Source organism: Dipodomys spectabilis, unplaced genomic scaffold, assembly GCF_019054845.1.
Source record: "Dipodomys spectabilis isolate Male_0828 unplaced genomic scaffold, ASM1905484v1 ptg000416l, whole genome shotgun sequence".
In the NCBI taxonomy this organism is placed as follows: Eukaryota; Metazoa; Chordata; class Mammalia; order Rodentia; family Heteromyidae; genus Dipodomys; species Dipodomys spectabilis.
This window is the reverse complement of record NW_024871093.1, coordinates 525463-548333: the sequence shown is the minus strand read 5'-3', so window position 1 is coordinate 548333 and position 22871 is coordinate 525463. Positions and strand designations below refer to the sequence as shown.

Genomic DNA, 22871 nt, shown 5'->3' with positions numbered 1-22871 from the left:
CAGAAATACTCAGCTCATGGTTGACCAAGAGAAGCCAACTGGCATTTATGAAATAGTCTATCCAACAGTATCAGAATACAAGCAACCATAGACCATTTATCAAAGTGGGTTACATCCTGGAAATTAAAACAAATTTCAATAAATTCATGATCATGAAATTCATACATATGTTTTCTGACCACAGTGGAGCTAAACTAGAAATCAGTATTAGAAAGAGAACTGGAAAATCCCTATATTTAGGAGTTAAACAACACACTTTTAAGTAATCCATGGATCAAATAGAAAGCTTCAAAGCTGGTGCTAGTGGCTCATGCCTTTAATCCTAGCAACTCAGGCGGCTGAAACCAGAGGATCAAGGTTCAAAGCCAGCCCAGGCAGGAAAGTCTGTGAGACTCCAATAAACTACCAAAAAGCTGGAAGTGGAGCTAAAGCTCAAATGTTAGAGAACTATCCTTAAGCAAAAAGAAGCTTAAGTCCTGAGTTCAAACCCCAGGACTCATACACACACACACACACACACACACACACACACACACACACACACACACACACACCTAATTGAGAGTAAAAATATATCAGAATATGTGACTGTGTGGGATTTAACTAATGCAGTACCAAAAGATAAGTTCATTCCACTAGCTGCTTATACTAGAAAAGAGAAAGTCTCAGATTGATCATCTAAGTTTCCACTGGAAGAGCAAAGTAAATATAAAGCAACTAGTAGGAGGACTTGGTACAGGACAGGACAGAAATCAGTGGAATTGAAAACAGTAAGACAACAGAGAAACAGAAAAAAAATAAGTGAATGAAAGCAACCACTAGTTTATTGAAAAGATCAATAATATTCAGACTTTCAGAGAAACAAATGGAAGGCATAGATTATTAATATTAGGAAATCATTGACCCTGTAAGTATTAAAAGGAAAATAAAGAACTACTATGAACAACTCTACACACAAAATATTGATGACTAACTTGACATGGATTCCCTTGAAAAGGTAATCATTCTAGGGCTGGGAAGGTGGCTCAGTGGTAGAGCACTTACCTTGCATGCTCGAGGCCCTGGGTTCGATTCCTCAGCACCACATAAGAAAAATGCCGGAAGTGGCGCTGTGGCTCAAGTGGTAGAGCGCTAGCCTTGAGCTGAAGAGCTGAGGGACAGCGCCCAGGCCCAGAGTTCAGGCCCCATGACCGGACCCCAAAAAAAAAAAAAAAAAGAAAAGGTAATCATTCTAATAGTGCCATAACTACTAAGAAAATTAAGCTCATAGTTAGAACTCTCTCCTCCCAAAACAAATCTCTAAAGTTTTATGTTTTTGCTGAAGGATTCTACCAAACATTTAAAGAAGTGTCAACACAAACTCTGCAATATCATCTAGAAAATTAATGAGGGGAACTTCCAAACTCATTCTATAAAAATCAATATTACCCTGATACCCAAACCGATCAAAACATTACAATTATCTAAATCATTCCTAATGTAATATTTTATGTACACATAAATAAGACTCATGAATATGGATGTAAACTTTCATCCATGAATATGGATGAAAATATTATTTCAGCATCTTCAAAACAGAACTACATACTGTGACCTGGTGGATGTCATATCAGGAAAACAGACTGGTTTTGAGATCTTGAAATCACACAGTGCTAGCTACTTTATTAAACAGGCTATACTCTAGACCTCAAAACAGAAACAGACAAACTGACTACACAGGGTGCTGGTGAACACGAGAAGTGACGAGAACGCCTGCTATTGCTTAGAGAAATGCAAAGCGGTATAGCCCCAACAGGTCTGGCAAATGAAGACTTACCCAGTGACCCTGCAGTCCCCTCCCCTCTTAATAAATAACTATCTTCTCAATGTCCTAGGAACCTAATTATTTCAAAGTAAAAGTTGGTTTAAAACTATCATACAATCAACTAACGTGAAGAAGATGAAGACCGGGATTGAAAACAGCATCTTTGGACTTTTATCAAGAGCTTAACTAGCTATCGATACCTCAAGAAATGGAATATTGTCCTTGCGATTGCCAAATGCCACATTTAGCTGCCCAAACTGGTGAACTCTGCTCATTTTTTTGACCTGCTTGGATTGCAGGGGTCCCTGGGGCCATATTCAGTAGCCCAGGGGCCCCAGGGTGCATTCTGTAGTTCATCACCATTGTGTTTGCTGAAGGGGTTCAAGCAGCCTCTTCCCTTTAGTATACTAAGCTTGTCCCCCAAATAAAGCTGTTCCTATCCAAGCCATGATAAGAAACCAGAATATTAGTATATGCAGAGTCAACAGGACCCAAGAGCCACACATGGCTTGCTAGCCCTAGTGTGGCTTTTGATGAAATAGCACTTTAATTCTTCGACTTTAGTGATGGGCAGAGTTGTGTTTGGTAGGACACTGAGGCATATGTGAGATCACAGCATACACTCATGCTGTGCAGAAGGAGAGTTCTGTGCTGTGGCACTGAGGCACGATGTAGATGTCTTCAGGCTAAGAACTGTGCTTGATGGGACTTCTGGGTGACAGGCAAGGAACACCACCCTCTACTCATGGTTAGGAAGATTCAGATCTGACCATGGATAATGGCTTTCTTATCCATGACCTCAGCACAGGTATCTGAACATTAGATTTTAAGATCTCAACTTTTACTCTTCTACACATTGTAATTCTATTACATTGTAATGGCTGAGTGTGCTTTGTTTTTCCAAAACTGTGGAGGTTGTGGTCACTAAGATGCTGCAACATCAATGTTGTAGTGCACTTAACCATAAGACACATATTTGTGAAATCAAATTTCTGAACCTGGTATGAGTAGTGTCTTCTCCCAGTGCTGTAAGGATTAGTTCAGGGATGGAAGAACATGGTACCAACTAACTAAATCTTCAGACTATATAGGAAAAATCGTAATTGCCACTTACCAAGCACAGTTCTGTTCCCAGCACCATGTTAATCTATAGGTTTGAGTACTATTGTATAGATGGAGAAAATGAGGCTCAAGGTCAGGGTTGGTAGATAATCTGTATGTCACAAAATTGACCAGGAAACTTATCTTCAGCCACAAATACTGTAGAAAAGTTTTCTTTTTTAAGCTTAGAAACAACTAAGTCTCTCAGTATAGTCACAGTAAATCGTTCAAATAAGAACCTCATTAGGTATTTTATTCACAGTCTTTACCTGATCACTTTTCAGGGTTCCATATCAGGTTCTGCTTTCAAGATCAACCACTGGATTCAAAATACTTGGAGAAGAAACTGAATTTGTACTGAACTCGTGCAGATTTTTTTTCTTATCCTTATTCCCTAAGCAACATAGGTAGTATACTAATTATTCACCTAACCTCTACATTATATTACAACAGGTAAATTAGAGATGACTTAAGGCAGGCAAGAAGCTAAGTTTAGGGGTTCTATATAAGTACTGCACCATGGCATACAAGGCACTAGGGCGTATTGGGCTCCATCAGTGCTGGCTGGTCATGCTGGAGATTACCATTGGAGTCACTGCATGAGAGAAGGCACATATAAACATGATAACCAAGTGTCTTCTGAGGAATTGACAGACATGACTTTTGGCTCCCCAGGAAGAGTTTGTTTTAGAATGGCAATTTGCAGGAAATGATAACTAAACTCCCATCTTCAGCTTATCTGTTCTTTTGTGGTGACAATGTTTTATCCACCAAAAAAGCCAAAATAAACAAGAAGCCAAACCCTAACCCACAGTCTAGGACAACCTCTTATAGGGAGATCAAGAACAGAAGTGATCCAGTCCACGTATGCAGCAACAGGAAAATCCAGATTTTCCATAAGACAGAGGAAATGTTTATGGCTGGCTTTCAAAATGCTCTTTCATAGAAGACCTTCAATAGGCAGCTATATTTCTGCATCTACAGTCTTTCTACATCTGCATTCACCCAGAATTTTCCACATTCAGTTTTAGAAGACATATTTATATGTGAAGCTGTTTACCTATATGAACACTACTCCAGCTAAGCAAAAAAGGCTGGGGGTGTGGCTCAAGTATTAGAGCACAAGGCCCTGAGTTCAGACCCCACTACTTCCAGAGAGGGGTGGGGGGAGGGAGAGGGAGAAGAAGGCAGCCATGGAAGGAGAAGAAGCAAGGAGAAAGATGGGGAGAAAGAGAGAGGCAGAGAAGCCCAAAGTTCATTGGGGTTTGTAATGAATCTTCTGCTTTTCCTCAGGAGCACACAAAGGGAGACATATCTCTTTTGTTTTTAAATTTTATTTTGTTGCAAAGGTGATGTACAGAGGGGATACATAGTAAGGTAATGAGTGCATTTCTTGTCAAACATTGTTACCCATCCCTTCATTTTTCTCCAACAATCCCTCCCCTCCAACTCCCCCCTCCGCCAACCTCGTGTCTTGTGAGTATCACTGATGCACTGGTTCACCCTTTGTCCTTGTTTCACTGTTTTGTTATTCCCCTTCCCTTCCCCAAACCAGATAAACATACATACAAGACACATGGTACCAGAATCAAAAACAGTGACTACCGGGCATAAACCAAAAGGGGGAAACAAAGAACTTGATACAGCACATTAAAAACAACAACATCAATCCTAGGGTAAAGGTGAGCTCATGTTTTCCACACTCTTGTCATTCAGGCATGTGTTTATTAAGTTGGATCAATTGTTGACTAATGGTTAAAAAGGGGGGAAGGATATCAGATAAATAATCAGTGTAAACTTTGAGTGTTGTATATAGACTGATTTAGAATGACTCCTTTATAGGTGTTAAGCTTCCTCAAATATCTTTCAAAAGTAGCTTGAAGATTCCACAAATTATGTAATGTGATGCTAGTTTCCAAAAGTGTGTTAGGAAATACTATCAGTGTTTTACCTCAGTAAAGTGCTTCACCATTTACAGTGCAGGTACTCAAAATGTGGCCCCTGGGCCACTTGAGTCTCATCACCAAGAAGCTTGTTAGAAATTTGGGATCTTGGAGGGTCCCACCGTAGGCCTAGGCTGTCAGGCTTGGTATGTTAACAAGGTCCCCTGTGATTCTCTCACTCTTCAAGCTGAGAGGAGCCTCTGGCTGTGAAGTTTTCTTACGAGTATCATCTACTGGTCAGGTAGCATGAACACAGGAGGAGGAGATGGCCCACGCAGGAGTCACTTCCCACATGTGAGGGGAAGTGCTACCGGTGATGGACCCTGCTATTCAGTCACTCCACACAGGAACCATCTTCTCATCTTCCACTTCTTACAAGGTATGGGTAGCTCTGCCTTATAGTTGAAGGAAATGAAGCTCAAAAGGATAGTAGCTGCCTACAAAATGAAACACTAGAACGAGGGTAACCCCATGACCTCCCAGCTCCCCCCCTTTCTAAGTGTTTCCAGAACATGCTAAAATGGAAAAAGGATGACAGCAGGGTAGCTTTCAGTTGGGGATTACCTGGGGAGCATTTTAAACACAGATGCCACCTGCAGAGATCCTGATTTAATTGAGCTGGGCCTGGCAATGCAGTTTGAAAATCTCCCTCAGCAATTCTAATTTGTACCCCAACACTGAGAACCTCTTTGATTTACACTCTAGCTAAACATTTGGCCTTGTTTGTGGGACCTCCCTGGAGAACAGCTCACCTTCCTCCATTCACCTGCTGCTTCGAGATTGCCAGAGCACTGGCAGAAGTGCCTAAAACATTTGTTATCTAGATAATCACATTGTGTTCAGCCGTCCAGATCTGGCTAAATGTCAGAAGGCAGAAGTGCATGTTTTGCAATCCTTATGATTACAATTCCCTTGACCCAGTGACATCCTTAGCTGTCTCACTGCACACAGCCAGCCCTTCCTGCAAGGACCACTCACCCCGCATCTTCCTAGGTATGCAAGTGGTCTCAGCCCACTCCCTGAGGTGGAAAACCGATCCCCAAGTTCTAATTCTCTCCCATCACTTGGTGCCAGGAGTTGGCTCTGTATTTTATTTGTTAATTTTTTCATGTTTAACAGTCTTTAAATGCAAAAGTTCAATACAAGCCATTTTGTAGGGCTTTGGAATTTGTTCTTTTAAGAGCAAGAATAGGGGAAATGCAATAAAATGATATTTCTACTTTTCAAAAACTTTCAAAGAGGGCTGGGAAGGTGGCTCAGTGGTAGAGTGCTTGCCTTGCAATGCATAAGGCCCTGGGTTCGATTCCCCAGCACCACATAAGCAAAAAAAAAGAAAAAAAAAGCCGGAAGTGGCGCTGTGGCTCAAGTGGTAGAGCGCTAGCCTTGAGCTGAAGAGCTGAGGGATAGCACCCAGGCCCAGAGTTCAGGCCCCACAACCGGACCCAAAAAAAAAAAAAACTTTCAAAGAAAGGGTAGATCACAAGGCTGTGAAAGACCCATTTAACAAACCCACTTTCTCCCCCTACCAATAGCTTACACCCATTCCACATACGTATTCCTGAATGAAGATTTACAGTTCTGGCTCTGTATTTTATACATATCAAATTATTTCTCACCTTACCCTACTTTTCAGATGAGCAAATTGAGGTTTATAGCAACTAAGTAATTTTCAGCCATTTCAACTCAAAATAATTCCACACAGCCCACCTCATTACCACATTTTGTCATAGGAAAGAGAGACTAGCCTACTGGAGAGTATTCCCTGGGAATTCAAGATAGCTCAGCAGAGGTTGGCAAAGCCTCTGGTGTAGACCAGATGTCATATAAGCTAAAGCTGGGGCTATCCAGTGTGAGCCACATGGGTCCTTTTCCTAGTGCTAGTGACTACATATTTAAAAGGTTGAAAAATTAATATTTTAGTAGCCTGATATACCAAAAAATATCATTTCAACCTAAGATCAATATGAAAATTAATGACATCTTACATTCTTTTTCTCATGAGAAGCCTTTGAAGTCCATGTCTGTTTCATTTCACAGTGCATCTCCATTCAGACCAGCCATATTTCAAGTGCTCTGTAGCTAAATGTGGACTGCAGTCACCATCTTGGACAGCAGCATTTAGAGTACAGAGAACACATCTGTGTGGGTGAGCAGGGGTGGACATGATGAGCATTGGCAGTTCCATTGGCTCCTGAACAGAATGCATGGAGTCCCATGTCGGGTGAATGTACTTTTGTAATTCCAGGCCCCGCAGTGAACCATGCATCCTTTTTCTTAGGGATAGACCATCTGTTGTGGATCTAATGTGTCAAAGTTTTAGTACAATGACTCAATCAAAGTCTTGACCAAGATCCCTTTTTTTTAACCAAGTCTAGGTAAAAATGCCTGTGGCTCCAAGGCCCTGTGACTCACTGCTTCTTCTTGTCTCTATCAGGGCTTGACTTTGTAATCATTGTATTGAGCCTCTTAAGAATCACTACAAACAATAAGTCTTGCCTCTTATTAGGGTATTTTTAAAAATTCAGCTAGATCACAAAACTGTTCTATAGAACCCCTTTCCAAGAAATGTGGATAAGCCATCTTTCTGTAGTGAGCTTAATGGGGATACTAGGTTCCTGTCCTTGTAAACCTTGACAAGTGGCGTATTTTCATGCCACAGTGTGCACTCAAGTCATTCTGTACCGAAGTGACCATCATGTGGAGAGGCGGGCCGACCTCAGACACCGCGGGGTGGCGGAGCTCTGACCATTGCCAGGTCACAGACCCTGGAGTCTGTTTGTTCTGCTGGCAACCTCCTCATGGTTAAGCTCTGACTTTGATCTCTCTGAAGAACACATCCAGAGTCTAGCCTCATAATCGCAGTAACATTTCGTGGTTGTGTAGTTAAGAAAGGGCTACTTACTTTGGGGGGGGGGGGGGGAACACATTGTATTTCAACGGCTACCCTTAGCACCATGCCCTTTAGGAAATGTAATCAGGGTGGGGTAGTCGTTACCTCAGGGAGTGGATTCTGGTCATGAAGTAATCATGTCCCACATGAATCGTTAAACATCTTGCAGAAAATGAAATTCACTCCCCTCCTCTCTCTTCCCCTCTCCTTTTCTTTCTCCTCCCCTCCTTTCTATCTCTTCTCTCTTCCCCTTTTTTCTTCTCCCTTCCTCTCCTCTTCCTCTTCTACTCTGCTCTCTTCTCCTTTCATTTCCCCTCTTCTCTTCTCCTTTCTCCTCTTCCCTCCCATTTCTTCCCCTTCAGTGTTTCCCAGGGCCACAGCTCTCTGGACTTTCCAGGGCACAGTGTGTTAAAGCAGTGACTTTTCTGCCTCCAAGCACTGAGTGGCAGGTGCAGGCCCAGCCCAAGCGTATGCGCTTCTCACCTAATTCATGCTCTGCCTCAGAGAACACTTAGCCTTTTGTCTCTTCCCAGATTTTTGTAATGAGCTGTGTAACATTCTTTTTATTTAACGAGTAAAGCATTTCTGAATTCCTTATGAACATATTTTTATGCTGAATAAATTTCATTAATGATTTTTTAAGAACACCATTAAGTCAATTGATGTATCTTGTTAATAATGGGTGATCATCTTTTCTTAACAGTCCTGTATAAACCATCTCATGTCACTAGAGAAATCTGAGGCCTTTTGCTATGCGCCTACCTGGCATTGATCCGCACCATTTTGTGTTACAAAACTCCAGGTGTCAAAGCATTCTTGATTCTTTCTTTTCCTTCTGCTCTGAGGCGCCTTTGGCAGCTCGGGAATCATGGTCATAAGAGCCAGCACTGAGCTGCTGGGGGACTTTTGTGGGGCTTCAGGCATCTGTCTCCACACCTGTTGCCACAGCTTGTCATCCTGTCTCCCAACCCTTTGGGAGCCTCAATCCATGCTACTGTCTTTCACCCTGGTTACCCACTAAAGTACTCAGTAAATGTTTGCTGAAAAATATGCTAAGAGGGGCTGGGAAGGTGGCTCAGTGGTAGAGTGCTTGCCTTGCATGCCTGAGGCCCTGGGTTTGATTCCTCAGCATCACATAAGCAGAAAAAGCCAGAAGTGGCACTGGCTTAAGTGGTAGAGTGCTAGCCTTGAGCTAAAGAGCTGAGGGACAGCGCCCAGGCCCAGAGTTCAGGCCCCACAACCAACAACAACAACAACAACAAAAAAAAAATGCTAAGACATTTTAGCAGATTTTGTCCAAGCCCATGGACATGAATACACCAAGGTATATTTCACTTCAAAGGGCTTTGGGAAGCAGACTCTGAGGAGCAGACAGGGGACAGGGCCATGGGACTCCTTTTCCTTCCATTTCTCCATGTGGAAAGTGAATGATAATCATTTTGCATCCCCAAAAATAATATTGTAAAGCTAGAGAGAAGCAGGGTGAGCTCTGGAACATTCAATCACTGTGATCGTCACTGCTTCTCTCTATGTGCATGTATATACATGCATGTTTGTACACGTGTGTGTGTGCATGTGTGTGTGTGTGTGTGTGAGTGAGATACTGATTCAGCCTATTTCCTGAGGAGTATGGAGGAAGCTGGCTGGAACAGAAGGCTTATGCTTGTGACCTGGAAACTGAGTTCAACTTTAACCCATCCTCCTCAGTACTGGATCCCTTCGGGGTCTTCTTCCTGAAGTTACCTCTCCCTTCTTCCCCCTCTCCAGGGACGTGACATGACAGCACAGGGCAGAAATCTGTGGCTGGGCCTCAGGGGAGCAATCTAGAGCAGATCTGGGAGCCACTGGGCATGTATGGTGTCTCCCACCTTCCTACCTATACCTGTGGCTTATTGCCTAGGTATCATTGAAACTACTTAATGTCCTGCTTAGGAGTTTGAAACGCTACAATCAGATTTCCTGGCTCTCCACCTTTGAGATATGTGACAACACACGAGTTCCTTAACTTCTCTGTAACTGGTGTGGAATAAGAGAAAGATTACACCTGAGCTCTCACCTCTGTGAGAACTCAGCCAACATATATAAAAGGTCTAGAATAGCACCTGACATGTAGTTAGGCTTCAGTAGTTTTAACTAGTAAAAGTATTAAACCTGGTTGCTGAGCTCAGCACTGTGTCTGTCACCCTTCCAAACAGAGCTGTTGATCTAAGAGATTTCGTTAGTGCCTAAGCACTCTGGAAGGGGACCCAGCCCCACTGGAGCTTAAGCAGTGAACCCTTCTTATAGGTAGCCACTGGGTCTAGGTACTCCTTGCTTTGTTGCAAGACTAACAGGAAAATAAATGAAAAGTTGCTACATAACATAACAAGAGAAAGGCAACAATGGTTCTCAAGATAGGCAAATATATATATGCAAATATATATACATATATATATATATTTGTAAAGATACTGTACAGAGGGGTCACAGTTACATGAGCAAGGTAATGAGTACATTTCCTATCAAGCATTGTTACTCCCTCCTTTATTTTTCTCCTACCTTCCCTTTCCTCCCTACCTCCCCAATTCCTCCCTCCCCGACAAAGTTATAAAGTTCATTTCAACAGTATCTTGTACATCTTGTTGTTACAATGGGCCATCCTATATCCTTATTTCAGCATTTTGTTTTTTCCCTTCCCCTCCCCAAATTAGAAAAATGTATATACAACATGCAGGGCACTGGAATCAAATACAGTAAAAACAGGGGTTATACCATGGGGGAAGAACATACAAAAGAAACAAAAAAATCATATAGTACCTTATAATTACATTAAAAACAATAGCAAGAAAGATAAAACTTCTTGTGTCCCTATCTTGGGGTTCATTTCACTTAGCATCATCTTATGTGGTCATATGTATATAGCTTTTGACTTTTTCTGCTTGTCCTAGACATATACTACTTATTGCAGATAAGGGAAACCATGGGACCTAATGTTTCTTTGGGTCTGGATTACTTCACTTAATATAATTTTTTCCAAGTCTTTCCATTTCCTAACAAACTGAGTGGTGTTATTCTTTCTGATGGAGGCATAGAATTCCATTACACACACACACACACACACACACACACACACACACACACACACACACACACATACACACACACACACACACACACCACATTTTCTTGATCTAAGGGTTATCTGGGTTGGTTCCATATCATAGCTACGGTGAATAATTCTGCAATAAACCTACTTGTGCTGATAGCTTTAGTATGGCCTTGTTTGTGATGGTTTGGGTAAATGTCTAAAAGTGGGATTGCTGGGTCATAGGGGAGCTCTATGTGGTCTCTTTTGAGGAACTTCCATACTGCTTTCCAAAGTGGTTGAATAAGTTTACACTCCCACCAAAAATGTAGTAGGGTTCCCTTTTGGTCACATCCCCTCTAAAGATAGGCGAACCATTAAGAATGGTTTACAAAAAGAAAAATGTAGAGAAGTTTGTCATCCCTAGTGAGATGCAAAAACACAGAGGAGAAGTAGAAAGTAATAGGGAAAAGATAGTGGGTGATATAAAGAACATAAAGGTCTGCCACTGTGGTGATGCTGAGCAGAGCAGTCTCCATAGGAGGCTTGCTCTGCTCAGTGGCATGGACTCTGTATGACATAGAACAAAGAACAGAACCAGAGACAGGGGAGAGGTAGCCCGCTCTCCCTCATCTTGCTCCCGTGTGTCAGCTGACTGGTGTAAGGAGCCTTTTGTTGCCAGGAGAAATTTGGCCCTGCTTCATGAGCTTGCCCAGCTTGATGGATACTTGCACCCACCAGCTAGCTGCCCACCTTGAGCTCTTTTGTCAATACGAGCATCCTTGCCTTCCACATCAAATGGGATGGCTTGTCCAGTGTGACATATCTGTTGGGTTCTCTCCCAGGCCCCTTGAGAATGGCTTCATTGTTTTCACAAGGAAAGAACACTAGCAGCATTATTAACCTAAAACTGTTTTTGTTCAGTACAGTGACTATTTTCATTATTTAAAAAAAAACCCTAAGAAATGACTGTTCACATCTGAATCCATAAAGAAGGGCCCGAGTCTGAGCAAAGCTCAAGTGCACAAAGCTGCCATCAAAATCCTTTTATCTTAAGAACCTACCGGTGTTTGAAAAACAGCACATATAATGTGATCTCAAGATGTAAATAAAACGCTCCATACTGAAAGTGTTAATAATTATTACTTCAGTTGGACAGAGAGATAGATAGATAGATAGATAGATAGATAGATAGATAGATAGATAGATAGATAGATAGATAGATATACATGCATAGGTTTTCAGGGTTTTTGTATGTATATGTGTGTGTACCAGTCCTGGGGCTTGAATTCAGAGCTTGGGTGCTGACCTTGAGCTTTTTCCCTCAAGGCTAGCACTCTACCAGTTGAACCACTGCTCCACTTCCAGCTTTGTGATGGTTAACTGGAAATAATAGTCTCATGGATTTCTCTGCCTAGGCTTGCTTTGAACACCAGTCCTCAGATATCAGCCTATTAAGTAGCTAGGATTACAGGTATGAGGCACCTGCACCAGGCTTATATATAGTTATTTTTGCCCTTCCTTCCTTCCTTCCTTCCTTCCTTCCTTCCTTCCTTCCTTCCTTCCTTCCTTCCTTCCTTCCTTCCTTCCTTCCTTCCTTCCTTCTGCCTTTCCTTTCAACAGTGTCTTGCTGTGTACTATAGGCTAACTTCAGGATTCTAATGCCTCAGCCTCCTGAGTACCATGGTTGCAGACATGCACCATCATACTCAGCCTATTTTCCGTATTTTAAACATTTTCTGCATTAAATGTGTAACTGGAATCTATAAGCCATAAGAAACAGAAAATATTGTTTACAATAGTTTAAACAAATAAAGGTTTGGGCTGTTGTTACAATAAGTATGAGATATGTCACACAGACCAAAGGTTTAAAACAAGTTTGTTTTTCTGCAATTCTCTTGGTTTATAAATATATATACCCTTTGCTACATGCTCACAGGATGGCAGCTGAAGCTCCAGACTTCATGGCCCATTCAAATCAGTAGAAAGGATGTGCTTTTGTACCCTTTGTCAGAAAAGCAAAACCTTTTCCAGACATCCCAGAAGACTACTGTTTTTTTTTTCTCATTGGCCACAGTAATGTCTCTTGACAGCTGCAAAGAAGAGTAAGAAAGTAAATATTTAGCCTTCCAGTTCCACTGGCAATGGCAAGCAAGAGGAAGCAGAAAGTTGAAAATGAGTGTTTGGGGGTGGGGATGTGGCTCAAGTGGTAGAGTCCTTGTCTAGCACACATGAGGCCCTGGATTCTGATGGTAATGGCGGTGGTGGTGAAGAAGAGAATGATAATGATGACAGTGATAAAGGAGTGTTGGATGAGCTGACGCTGGCTGTCTGCATTGGTCTTATAAGCAAGGAAGTTTTGATATTAATGTGTTCAATTTTAAATCTAGCATAAAATCCCAGTAATATAAAAGTAGGCACAAGGAAAGGAGTGAAGACAAGCCACAGAAATGTGAATGCGATCTGCTGTGGTCCTGGGAGAATGGTCTTAGTGCCCTCCACTGGCTACTGTGGTCAGGGGAAGGGGTCAAGGGCTCCTTGCTCAGGTACGTGAAGGAAGTGGTCTAGAGGACAGGCCATGCAGAATAGACTGTCAGGCAAAGCACCCAGCCCCTTTTGGTGTGTTACAGCATGTCAAAGCATGTGGTGAACGAGCAAATGCTTGGAGAGTCCTAAGTCCAGGTGATTTCTACTGATCTTGTGATTCTACAACATGGACAGAGGAGGTACCTGGATTTCTGATTGAAAGTGGATCACAGGCTTTCTAGGGAAATGTGTTTTGGTAGCATTGCTATGTGAATGAGCCAGCATCAGAAGCCTCATTTCCCCAGCAAATCCCTGGGAGTCAGTGATTCACAACTGCAGTTCCATCCTGCTCTTTTCCATGTTTTTGAAATTTCCCTTAACCAAAGGCCCATGTACTAATAGAAAAATGAGCAGAATATACGAATCGCTTGTTTTGATAGCATTATGTTTAATGTAGCTAGGAGACTCACACAATCATAGAGTTTGAATTCTCAATCCAGTGTGAATTTTTAAAATGGAGCTTTTCAGACCTGATTGCCTTGGGAAAGCAGATTTCATAATTTGCTCTCGAGCCTTGCCAGAAAATCCGTTTGTCTTTGCAATTGAACTCACAAAGCAAAATCATTTCGAAGGGCTGCTCTTGCTCTTGGCCAGCTCTCCCATCTTGCGCGGCTCTCCTGTCCATTTCCAGGGCTCCCATTGGTCTGGGTACACTCTGCCACCCTCACCCTGTCTCGGCAGAGGTTTCCGATTTGCTGAGGGTAGCTTCAGACTCGCCCACACTGCACAGTTGAGTTCTGTGGTGGCTTTGGCTGCAGGTGCAGAGGGCAAAATCACCCAAGGAAAATGCTGGGCCTGAGGTGGTGGGCAGTGGGTCAGGCCCTAGATTTGTAGCTGTGTGACCCCGACACTTCCGTGAGTATCTTCAGAAGCATTCTTGGCCACCCTGCCTGGATCCTAGAGTCAAACAAGACGTAGGGGACCCAAGAGCTTTGAAAACAAAACAAAAATGTTAGGATTTATTTATTTATTTTAATTTATTTTTTTGGTGCTGATAAGCTTGAACTCAAGGGCCTTATGTTCTCTATTTTTTATGGCTGATGCTCTACCATGTGAGCCACATCTCCAGTTCCAGCATTTTGTTGGATAATTGGAGATTTGTCTGGCCAGGATCAAACCACAGTCCTCAGATCTCAGCCTCCTGTGTAGCTAGGATAGGCGGCTAGGTTATTTGGGCTATGTCTAGGTAGAGCTAGCCAGGAGACAGTGAGTTTTATGAGATCAATGCTTAGGAGACATGTCTGAGCTGGCACTGGCTGGGAAGGACATGATTGCCCTTGGAATCATGGCATTAAATGAATTCATGACAGGGGAACTGTCCATATTATTGTCATTATTATTTGTCTTTATGCTATTTTATTATTTAGGCATATTCCTCTCTCCCTTATTAATAATAATGAAATTGAGAGAAATCTCATATATAGATGTCTTTTAATTTATCTTCTTAATGAATTATATCTCACAGATAAGAAACCAGCGAAGGGTTACTCAGTAAGCCAGATTTTAAAAGGAAGGTTTCCAGTTTTGCTTAAATTATTGGATACCAGCCAAAAGACTTCCCAATTAATTAGCTTTGATGATTTATTTTAACAACTTCCACCGGATGACAGAACAGAAATGAAGTTGTTTTCCAGGGTATTAATTAGTAGTTCCCGAGTAGAAAATCCTCTTGGAGCATCCCATGTCTCCTGTCATTTGGGGTGTGACAGCTCCTCCTAGTATAGAACCTGTCCACATGTAGGCTGTGCCCATCCACTCTCTGTGCCAGAAACAAAGAGCCACAGGCTGGGCACGTTATGAAGGAAAGAGGGGTAAAATCTGGTGATGGCCTTCTGGTTGGAACAGTCCTGGGCAGCACTGAGCATCCCAGAGCAAGAGACAAAAGCATAAAGGTATGTGTGTGGTGTCACTCCCTTTTTAGGACCAGAGGCCCCACCTCTAAAAGCCATGGTGGGGTTAACTTTCCTCCCTCTGAATACCTCAAAATGGAGACAAATGTCAGCACATGAAGCCGGACCCCACAACCTGCCAGGGTGTTCTGCTGGACATTGTGACAACCTGGCCTGCCCTGCTGGGGGTTCCCCACAGAGCCTGTGTGGCCAGTGAACTGGACAAAAGCATGCATGGAATGATGTATCAGAGTTCCCCAGGCTGAGATTCAAGGATCGAGGTTCAAAGCCCAGTCAGACTAATCTATGAGACTCTTATCTCCACCTAACTAGAATAAAGCCAGAAGCAGAAGTGTGGCTCAAATAGTAGAGAGTGCTAGCCTTGATTGAAAAAGCAAAGGAAAGTGGTAGTCCCTGAGTTCAAACCCCAGGGAGAGAGAGAGAGAGAGAGAAGAGAGAGAGAGAGAAATGGATGACTATGAGCATACACACCTGTAAGGAGTAGGTAGTATTGGTAAGGTCTGCTAGAATAGTAAAGAAAGGCAATCCAAGCCAAATAAATGGGATTCAGAAAAGACTGGATGGGAGGGAGCTGCCAGGTGGGCAGCACAGCTCTGAGAGCGCCTACAGGGACTGGAGCTGGACCCAGAAAGCAGATAAATGCCACTTTTGCTGGCCAGCATGGTGCAGGCTGGAGGGGCCCCCAGAAGATGCTCAGGGAGGTGGGACTGGTCTAGCCTTGGAGGTTCAGCCCAAGTGAGGGGCAGAAGTGGCTATCTCTGCCTGTCAGTGATTCTAGTGTGCCTTGAAACAATGGAAATGTTTGTTTCCTATTGAAATCGCCTCCCTGTAACATTCTCTGCAGGGTTCCCTTAGGAGGGCACCTCCCACCTCCCATTGTGATCCAGAATGAAAACCAGGCTTGCTTTTGCCTTTTCCAAACAGTGACTAATGGCGGGCCTTGGCCACACAGGCTGGGCATATTTTTCACTCTGCTCTGGGCTTCCCACCAAGTGCTCTCACAGTGGCCGGCCAGACGGTTAGGGATGGCAGTGCCCAGCACTTCCCACCTCCTCATCCATCACCAGAGAACCCCTCTCCAGCCACTTCTTTTTAATAGCTTTAATTATTACTTCTCCTACTTCATGGCACAGTTAATCTTCCCACTGCCTCCAGATTTACAGCCTCCCCAGCTCAGGGAATTTCTGAGGAAGCTGCCTGTAGCCTTGGGCTTTACCTACCAGAAGCAGGAAGTGGGACCATGCACCAAGCCTCTGGAATCCTCATGGACTCCGGTCTGGCATCTTGTTCTGCTCACCTAGCCCCAGCTTTTAGGGTGGTGGTAGCAAGGGACCCTAGAAAATTAGTTTGCTACCTTCAGGCTTAAGAGGCAGGGCTGAACAATCAGGATCTCTGTATTTCCCCAAATTTGGGCAAAAAGTTAGCATTTCTAACAATGAAGAAGTGGGATGTGTGGGTCCCCAATGGCTCCTCTAGTTTGGAATGGAAGGAAAGGGGTCTCGGAGACTGCCGGTGACATCATCCATAACTGTTGGGAGGCAAAAGAAGATCACAGGTTGTCACATCACTCATCCTGCAGAGGAACCGCCAGGAATAGTAGACAGGTGTCACTATGCTAACGGATGGCAGGATAGATGTGTGATAGCCCAAGAGTTCCCTGGAGATGGTACCCTCTGCCACTGCTCTCCGGTCTCATGTTTCCTGGGGTTCTGAACTCTGATGTCTGCTTCTCTGTTCTCTAGATGGATTTAGCTGAATACCACCCTGTTCAGATAGAGTCATTGCCAGCGTGGTTTGCACAGCAGTGTGCTGTGTTGATGAAGAAGAAACTGGGACAAAATCATGTCCACCATTCACTACAAGACATTGTGGAAGCAGGAAAAAGAGCCTAGGCTCATGAGTCAGGCTGGTCCCAGTCACCAACCCAACCCAGACAAGATCTGGAACCTTCCCTGACTCTGAGATCTGTGTTAGCCAACCTTTTGTTGCTGTGACAAAACAACTTCAAAGGGAAATGGATTTACTTTGGCTCATGGTTTCAGAGTTGCAGTCCATCCATGGTGAGCAGTCTGCATGCCTATGCAGGTTAAGCCTGTGCTGAGGCATAATCTCGTGGTGGAGCAGAGCTAGTCACCTCCCAGAGGCCAGGAGCAGAGAGACATGGGAAAGGGGCAGGGGTGAGGTAGACCCTTCACAGACACATCCTAGTGACAAGCTTCCTCCAGCTGGCTCTGAACTCAGCAAGGAATTCATCCATTCATCCATCCATGAAGTGATCCAGTCACTTCTCAATAGCGCCCCCAGCTGGCAGCAAGCCTCAACACTGGACCTTCTGGGGCCAGATAGCACATGGATCTCCTAGGATCGTGAAAGAGATTGGAGAGTGCAGAGCCAGACACAGAAGAGTCTTTCAAGGAAAGCTTACCCCTTAGGAAGATGCCTATCTCTAAAGTCATGTGATAAGCAGTTTTGAATTGATCGGCAACTTGAAAATATCATGCCTTTGCTGGTTCTCCCTTGGTAAAAGAATAGAGACATGTCCAGGGGCATGAGTACCTACCTGGGAATGTCAGCTCAGACATGCGGTTGGTTGCTTTTCTCACACAGAGCATTTTGCTCTCATGCCTTGGACTCTAGCCATCTGTTTACTAGCTAGTCCATTCCCTCCTCCCCACCCCAAGCTTTGAGGTATTTTAAGCACAATGTGGAAGAGACATGTGTGGGATCCTGAGAAGGAATCTAAAGATGACGAGGGTCAGAAAATGGTTCTCTGGGCTACTTCTCCTGGTGCAAAGGATGGTGGAGCATAGCAGCCTAGATGTGCAGGGAGCGCTCTGTGTGCCCTCCCACACTGGGAAAGTTCTTTTTCTAAGACCATTCAGACAGGCTCAAGCAGAGATCAGTGCTGCATTGCTAGGATCCCCAACAACCTCCTCGCTCCCTGGAGCTAGAGAGCTGGTGAGCAACAGCTCTTTCTGTATCGGGGCCCCAGAGACAGAAGAGTGGACTTAGCCATCCACAACCAGCCTTCACTGTGTGCAAGAGTTTCCCCATCCAAAAGGGGCTGCACAGAATGCACACTGGAAAATGTTTCTGCCTAGCTTTGTGTTTAACTCTACTTTATACATTTGCACAGATAGAGAGGGTATGTAATAAGCCCACATGATTGTAACCCTGTTATCAAGATTTGCTAAGCTTATTGCATTTCTCTTTATAAACATTGCTCTGTCTCTTTCTCTGTCTTCCTCCTTCTCCACCATTAAATATTTTTAAAGCAGCTCTTGGATCACAAGCAGTTTCGTTATAAATACTTCATATGCACTTTAACCAATGAGACCTTCATGAAGCCAGCTACTGTCCAGCATACCCCATGTGACTGGTGTCACTCCTTTGTGTCTCCTGCTTATTCAAAAGGAGATGGCTGGACAGCTAAGAGCTGGAGGAGAGGGATGTGTCCAAGAATTCTTGCTCTGTGATCCTCCACTAACTCCCCTCCTCTAACTGGGCTTTTCTCCTGTCACTCACAGAGTGTGGGAGGGCCTCCTCCCCTCCTGAGCCTTCTGACTTCCTCGGAAAAGCTGGCAGTTCACCAGGACAGAGCAGCACTTAACCTGCTTGAAGACTAGGTCAGCTCTAAAGCCTCATTTGGGTTTGTGGAGGTGCTAGGAGGCACTACCCTGAGAAAGAGGAGAAAAGGCAGGTGGAATTCACTGCTACATGTTGCAGTTTTCATAGAAGTGCCTTCTGCTTAGCTGGGTCTTCCTGACTGTGGTGGCTAATAAGAGCAGAATGGACTAAGCCCCAGGCACTAGTGGCCCGAAGTCCTTGGCCCTCACCACAACCCCTTGTTCTACAGCCCTGGCTCCTAGGCGGAAGCCTGCTGTGGCCCTGTGTGCTTTCTCCGCGTGCCTTGAGGAGACTGGCCTTGCGAGGGTCCCCTGCCCCACTAATCATCATTCGCTGCCCCTCCCTGCAGCACATCGTCACCTCTTGCCCTGCTGACAGACTCTCTGTAAGTCTTCATCTGAGTGACAGTCCTGGAGAATCCAGCTGCGGGCTTGAAAGGGAAGGAGGGCCTGCACATTATCCCCTCAGCGTGCGCAGTCACTTGCTGGCAGCTCGCAGGACACTTTCATGTTGTCTCAACAAAGAGAAGGGCTGCCAAGAGTGCGTAACGTTCCGTTCACAATCCTCAGGCTGGCAGTGTGGCACCCACCATGGGAGCAACCCAGGGCAGCTAAAAATGCCCCACTCAGCTGGGGCCTTCTCCTCCACTCTTGCCTGTGTTCACGTTGGAAGTCTTTGTAGCATTCTTTACAGAGCATGGAAATGTAAGATGAGAGGGCGGAGGAGGGGAGAGAGCAGAAGCTGGCTGGAGATCAGGTCATTTTGCCATAAGCAGCAGGCAGCTAGCTCCTTCACAAATGAGTGAACACTGGGTAGCCATTACCTTCCTGCTAACTAGGCCAGAGTTCCTGGCCTTCTTTCCCTCTCTAATCACTGGTCAGACCATGTTATAGGAATAGTTGACAAGGCATGTTGTCACAAGTATTCCCCAGTCTGTTTCTTTTGGATGATTATAACCTGACCTTAAGGTAAGAACATAAAAATTTCAGCTAGATGCTGGTGGCTCATACCTGTAATGCTGGCTGCTTAAGAGGCTATGATCTGTAGATCATGGTTCAAAGACAGATCTTGGACAGAAAAGATCATAAGAGACTCTTATCTCCAATTAACCAGCAGAAAGCTGGAAGTAGAGACTTGGCTCAAGTGAAATAGCACCAGCCTTAAGCAGAAAAACCAAATGAGAGCATGGGAGGCTCTGAGTTCAAGCCCCAATACAGACACATGCACGCACACACACGAAAAAAAATGCCAACCATTTTCGAGAAAGAAAGGTCAGACATTGAGTGACTGTCTCTAAGACTCTCAGCTGAATGTGATGGGCCCCAAGCTTTTACAAGAGGGCATCTAGTGCTGTTTCTGTTTTAGCTGTTTCTGTTTCTGGTGCTTAGCTAGACCCCTGCAGGGTGGGAGATCAGGACTCGGGAGGGACTAGCAGGAAGACCTTTCTCTGGTGCAGGAGAGGCAAACATGAAAACCAGGCTGACGGCTTGCTTTTTCTGAAGGTCTCTCCTGGCTTGCTTCCACTTATTATTTCATCAACCAACAAATGCTTCTGTTGGCTTAGCAACATCATGGTAACAAAACCCAAAAGCTCTCAGGGAAAACACTGCACAGGCGTCCATTGGAAGAAAGAGCTCAGGGGTGCAGGCACCTGCTGCCCTCACTCCCAGCTCCTGCTCCATCCCTGCAGATGTTGTGGCCCCACTGTAGCCATGTCGAAGCTGGGAAAGAGAGGGTATAGATGATCCATTTCCAAAGCCCCAGAGCTTTCTCTTTAGATAGATATAGTTTAGGAATGCTGGGTTTTTCTTTAGCTGCTTTTCCATAATTGAAAGGTTCCAGGTACAGCTGAGATATTATTCCCTGTTCAGAAGCTTAGAATCCCTAACCTTGAGATGAGTTCTGAAGAGCCATGAACTTCCAGCTAGAAGCTAGTGACATCTCCTGCCCTGCTCAGGAGCTAGCCCCAGTCCACAGGTATGTTACTACTCATATCAGATCGGAGCTCAGAACCCTTGTGTGTAACCAAAGGTGATGTGTTCATTGTAGAAAGAAAAAAAATATTTAAAATACAGAAAAGCCAACAGAAAAAAAACTGCAATCCTACCAAACAGATGTAAACATGTATGCATGCATATGAACTCTATTGCAGCTTTTATTAAAATGCACTGTATCATACCCATATGTATCCACTAAACATTTCTTCCCATGTTAATATATAACATTGTACTTCACCATTTTTAATGTTCTTATGTTATTTCATTATGTAGCCATACCATGATTTATTTGGATGTTTTTAAAATTATGAAGCCAAGTGCAGTGATCAATGCCCTTGATCTCAGCTACGTGGTGGGGAGGAGACCAGGAAGATTATGTTTTGGAGGCTGGCCTAAGGGGGGAAAAAAGTTGAGATCCCATCACAACAAATAAGCCAGTCATGGAATTGGAAGCCTGTCATTCCAGCTGTGCGGGAGGCATAAGTAGGAAAGCTGTGGCTGAGGCTAGACTTGAGAAAACAATGCAAGGCCTTACCTGAAAATAGGTAGAGCAAAAAAGGGTGAGGCATGGCCCCTGTGGTAGAGCATGCAAGGATCTAGAATGCAAGGACCAAGTTCAAACCCCAGTAATGCCAAAACAAATAAACTAAATTGTGAAATATTTTACTCATTAAAAAACAGAAGCTGGGCGCCAGTGGCTCACGCCTGTGATCCTAGCTACTTAGGAGGCTGAGATCTGAAGATTGCAGTTTGAAGCTATCCTGGGCAGGAAAGTCTATCACCAATTAATCACTCAAAAACCAAAAGTGGTGCTGTGGTTCAAGTAGTGGAACGCTGGCCTTGAGCACAAAGAGGCTCAATGACAGTGCCCAGGCTCTGAGTTCAAACCCCATAACTGACCAACACACACACACACACACACACACACACACACACAATATGACAGTTTATTTAGTGACTAACATAAGTTATTTTATTCACACAACCACCTTCTAAGTCAGTGTCACACTCAGTTTCCTTGTTTTGCAGATAAGCTAAATAAAACCTAGAGAGGCCAAATGATTTCTCTAACACCTGAGGTACAGGTGCTGTCAAAGAGGTCGCTGGCATACCTGTGCAGCAGCCCTGATTCTGCTAGTGGCCTCCATGGCTCTGTGCTGGATGAGGGTGGCATCTCCTGTCTTTACCTCTCTGCCCTGCTGCCCATCTGCAGTGCCATAAGGTGCCAGGTGACTGTTTTTCTGGGTTCGGGGGTGGATGGGTGGATGAAGGGTATAGAAGCTAAGCTACTTGCAGGGGCTGGCTTCTGACCACTGGCTTTCCCAGGTCAGTTCAGACATTTTAACAAGCACCACACTGGTGGTCTTAAATCTCTGAACTTCTGTGGATTTTGGACACCACATATATAGAAAAATGCTCAAAAACAAAGGTGAAAGAGAACATGTTAGCACATCTGGGCCCCTCTGCCTTCTTGAGAGATCCTAGCTCCATTAGCGTGAACCGCCACCCAAGTTACTGTTACAACTTAAAACTCTACGATCTGTCTCATCTTGAATTGCTATAAGACAACAGCTTAGGTCCGAGTGTATGGGACTAGTCCTAGCTACTCAGAAGATGGAGATCAAGGAAATTTTAGTTCCAGGCTAGCCAAACAAAAGTACCTACAAGCAATGGGGGGGTGGGCACAGCAACATGGCTCAAGTAGTAGAGCACAAGGTCCTTAGTTCAAACCTCATACCAAAATAGAAAAAAACAAAAGCCCAATAGCTTAACTTGGTAGCTATAAGTGTAGTTTATGAGGTTGCTGAAGTACTATTAGAGTTGATTGTAGAAGCAGTATAGAGGAATTATAAAACATTTGGGGACAAACTCACTAAAATCCAATCACCTACAAGACAGCTGAGGTTCTCTTTGCCTGGCTCCCTCCTGGTCTTGTCCATTGACACGTT

The 22871-nt window shown here is 44.1% G+C and overlaps 1 protein-coding gene across 1 annotated transcript in view; it reads left to right on the top strand.

Annotated features, from left to right (window-relative positions):
* Ttc28 (tetratricopeptide repeat domain 28) overlaps positions 1-22871 on the top strand; it is a 348362-nt gene that overhangs the window by 260888 nt on the left and 64603 nt on the right. The gene's annotated exons all lie outside the window — the stretch shown is intronic.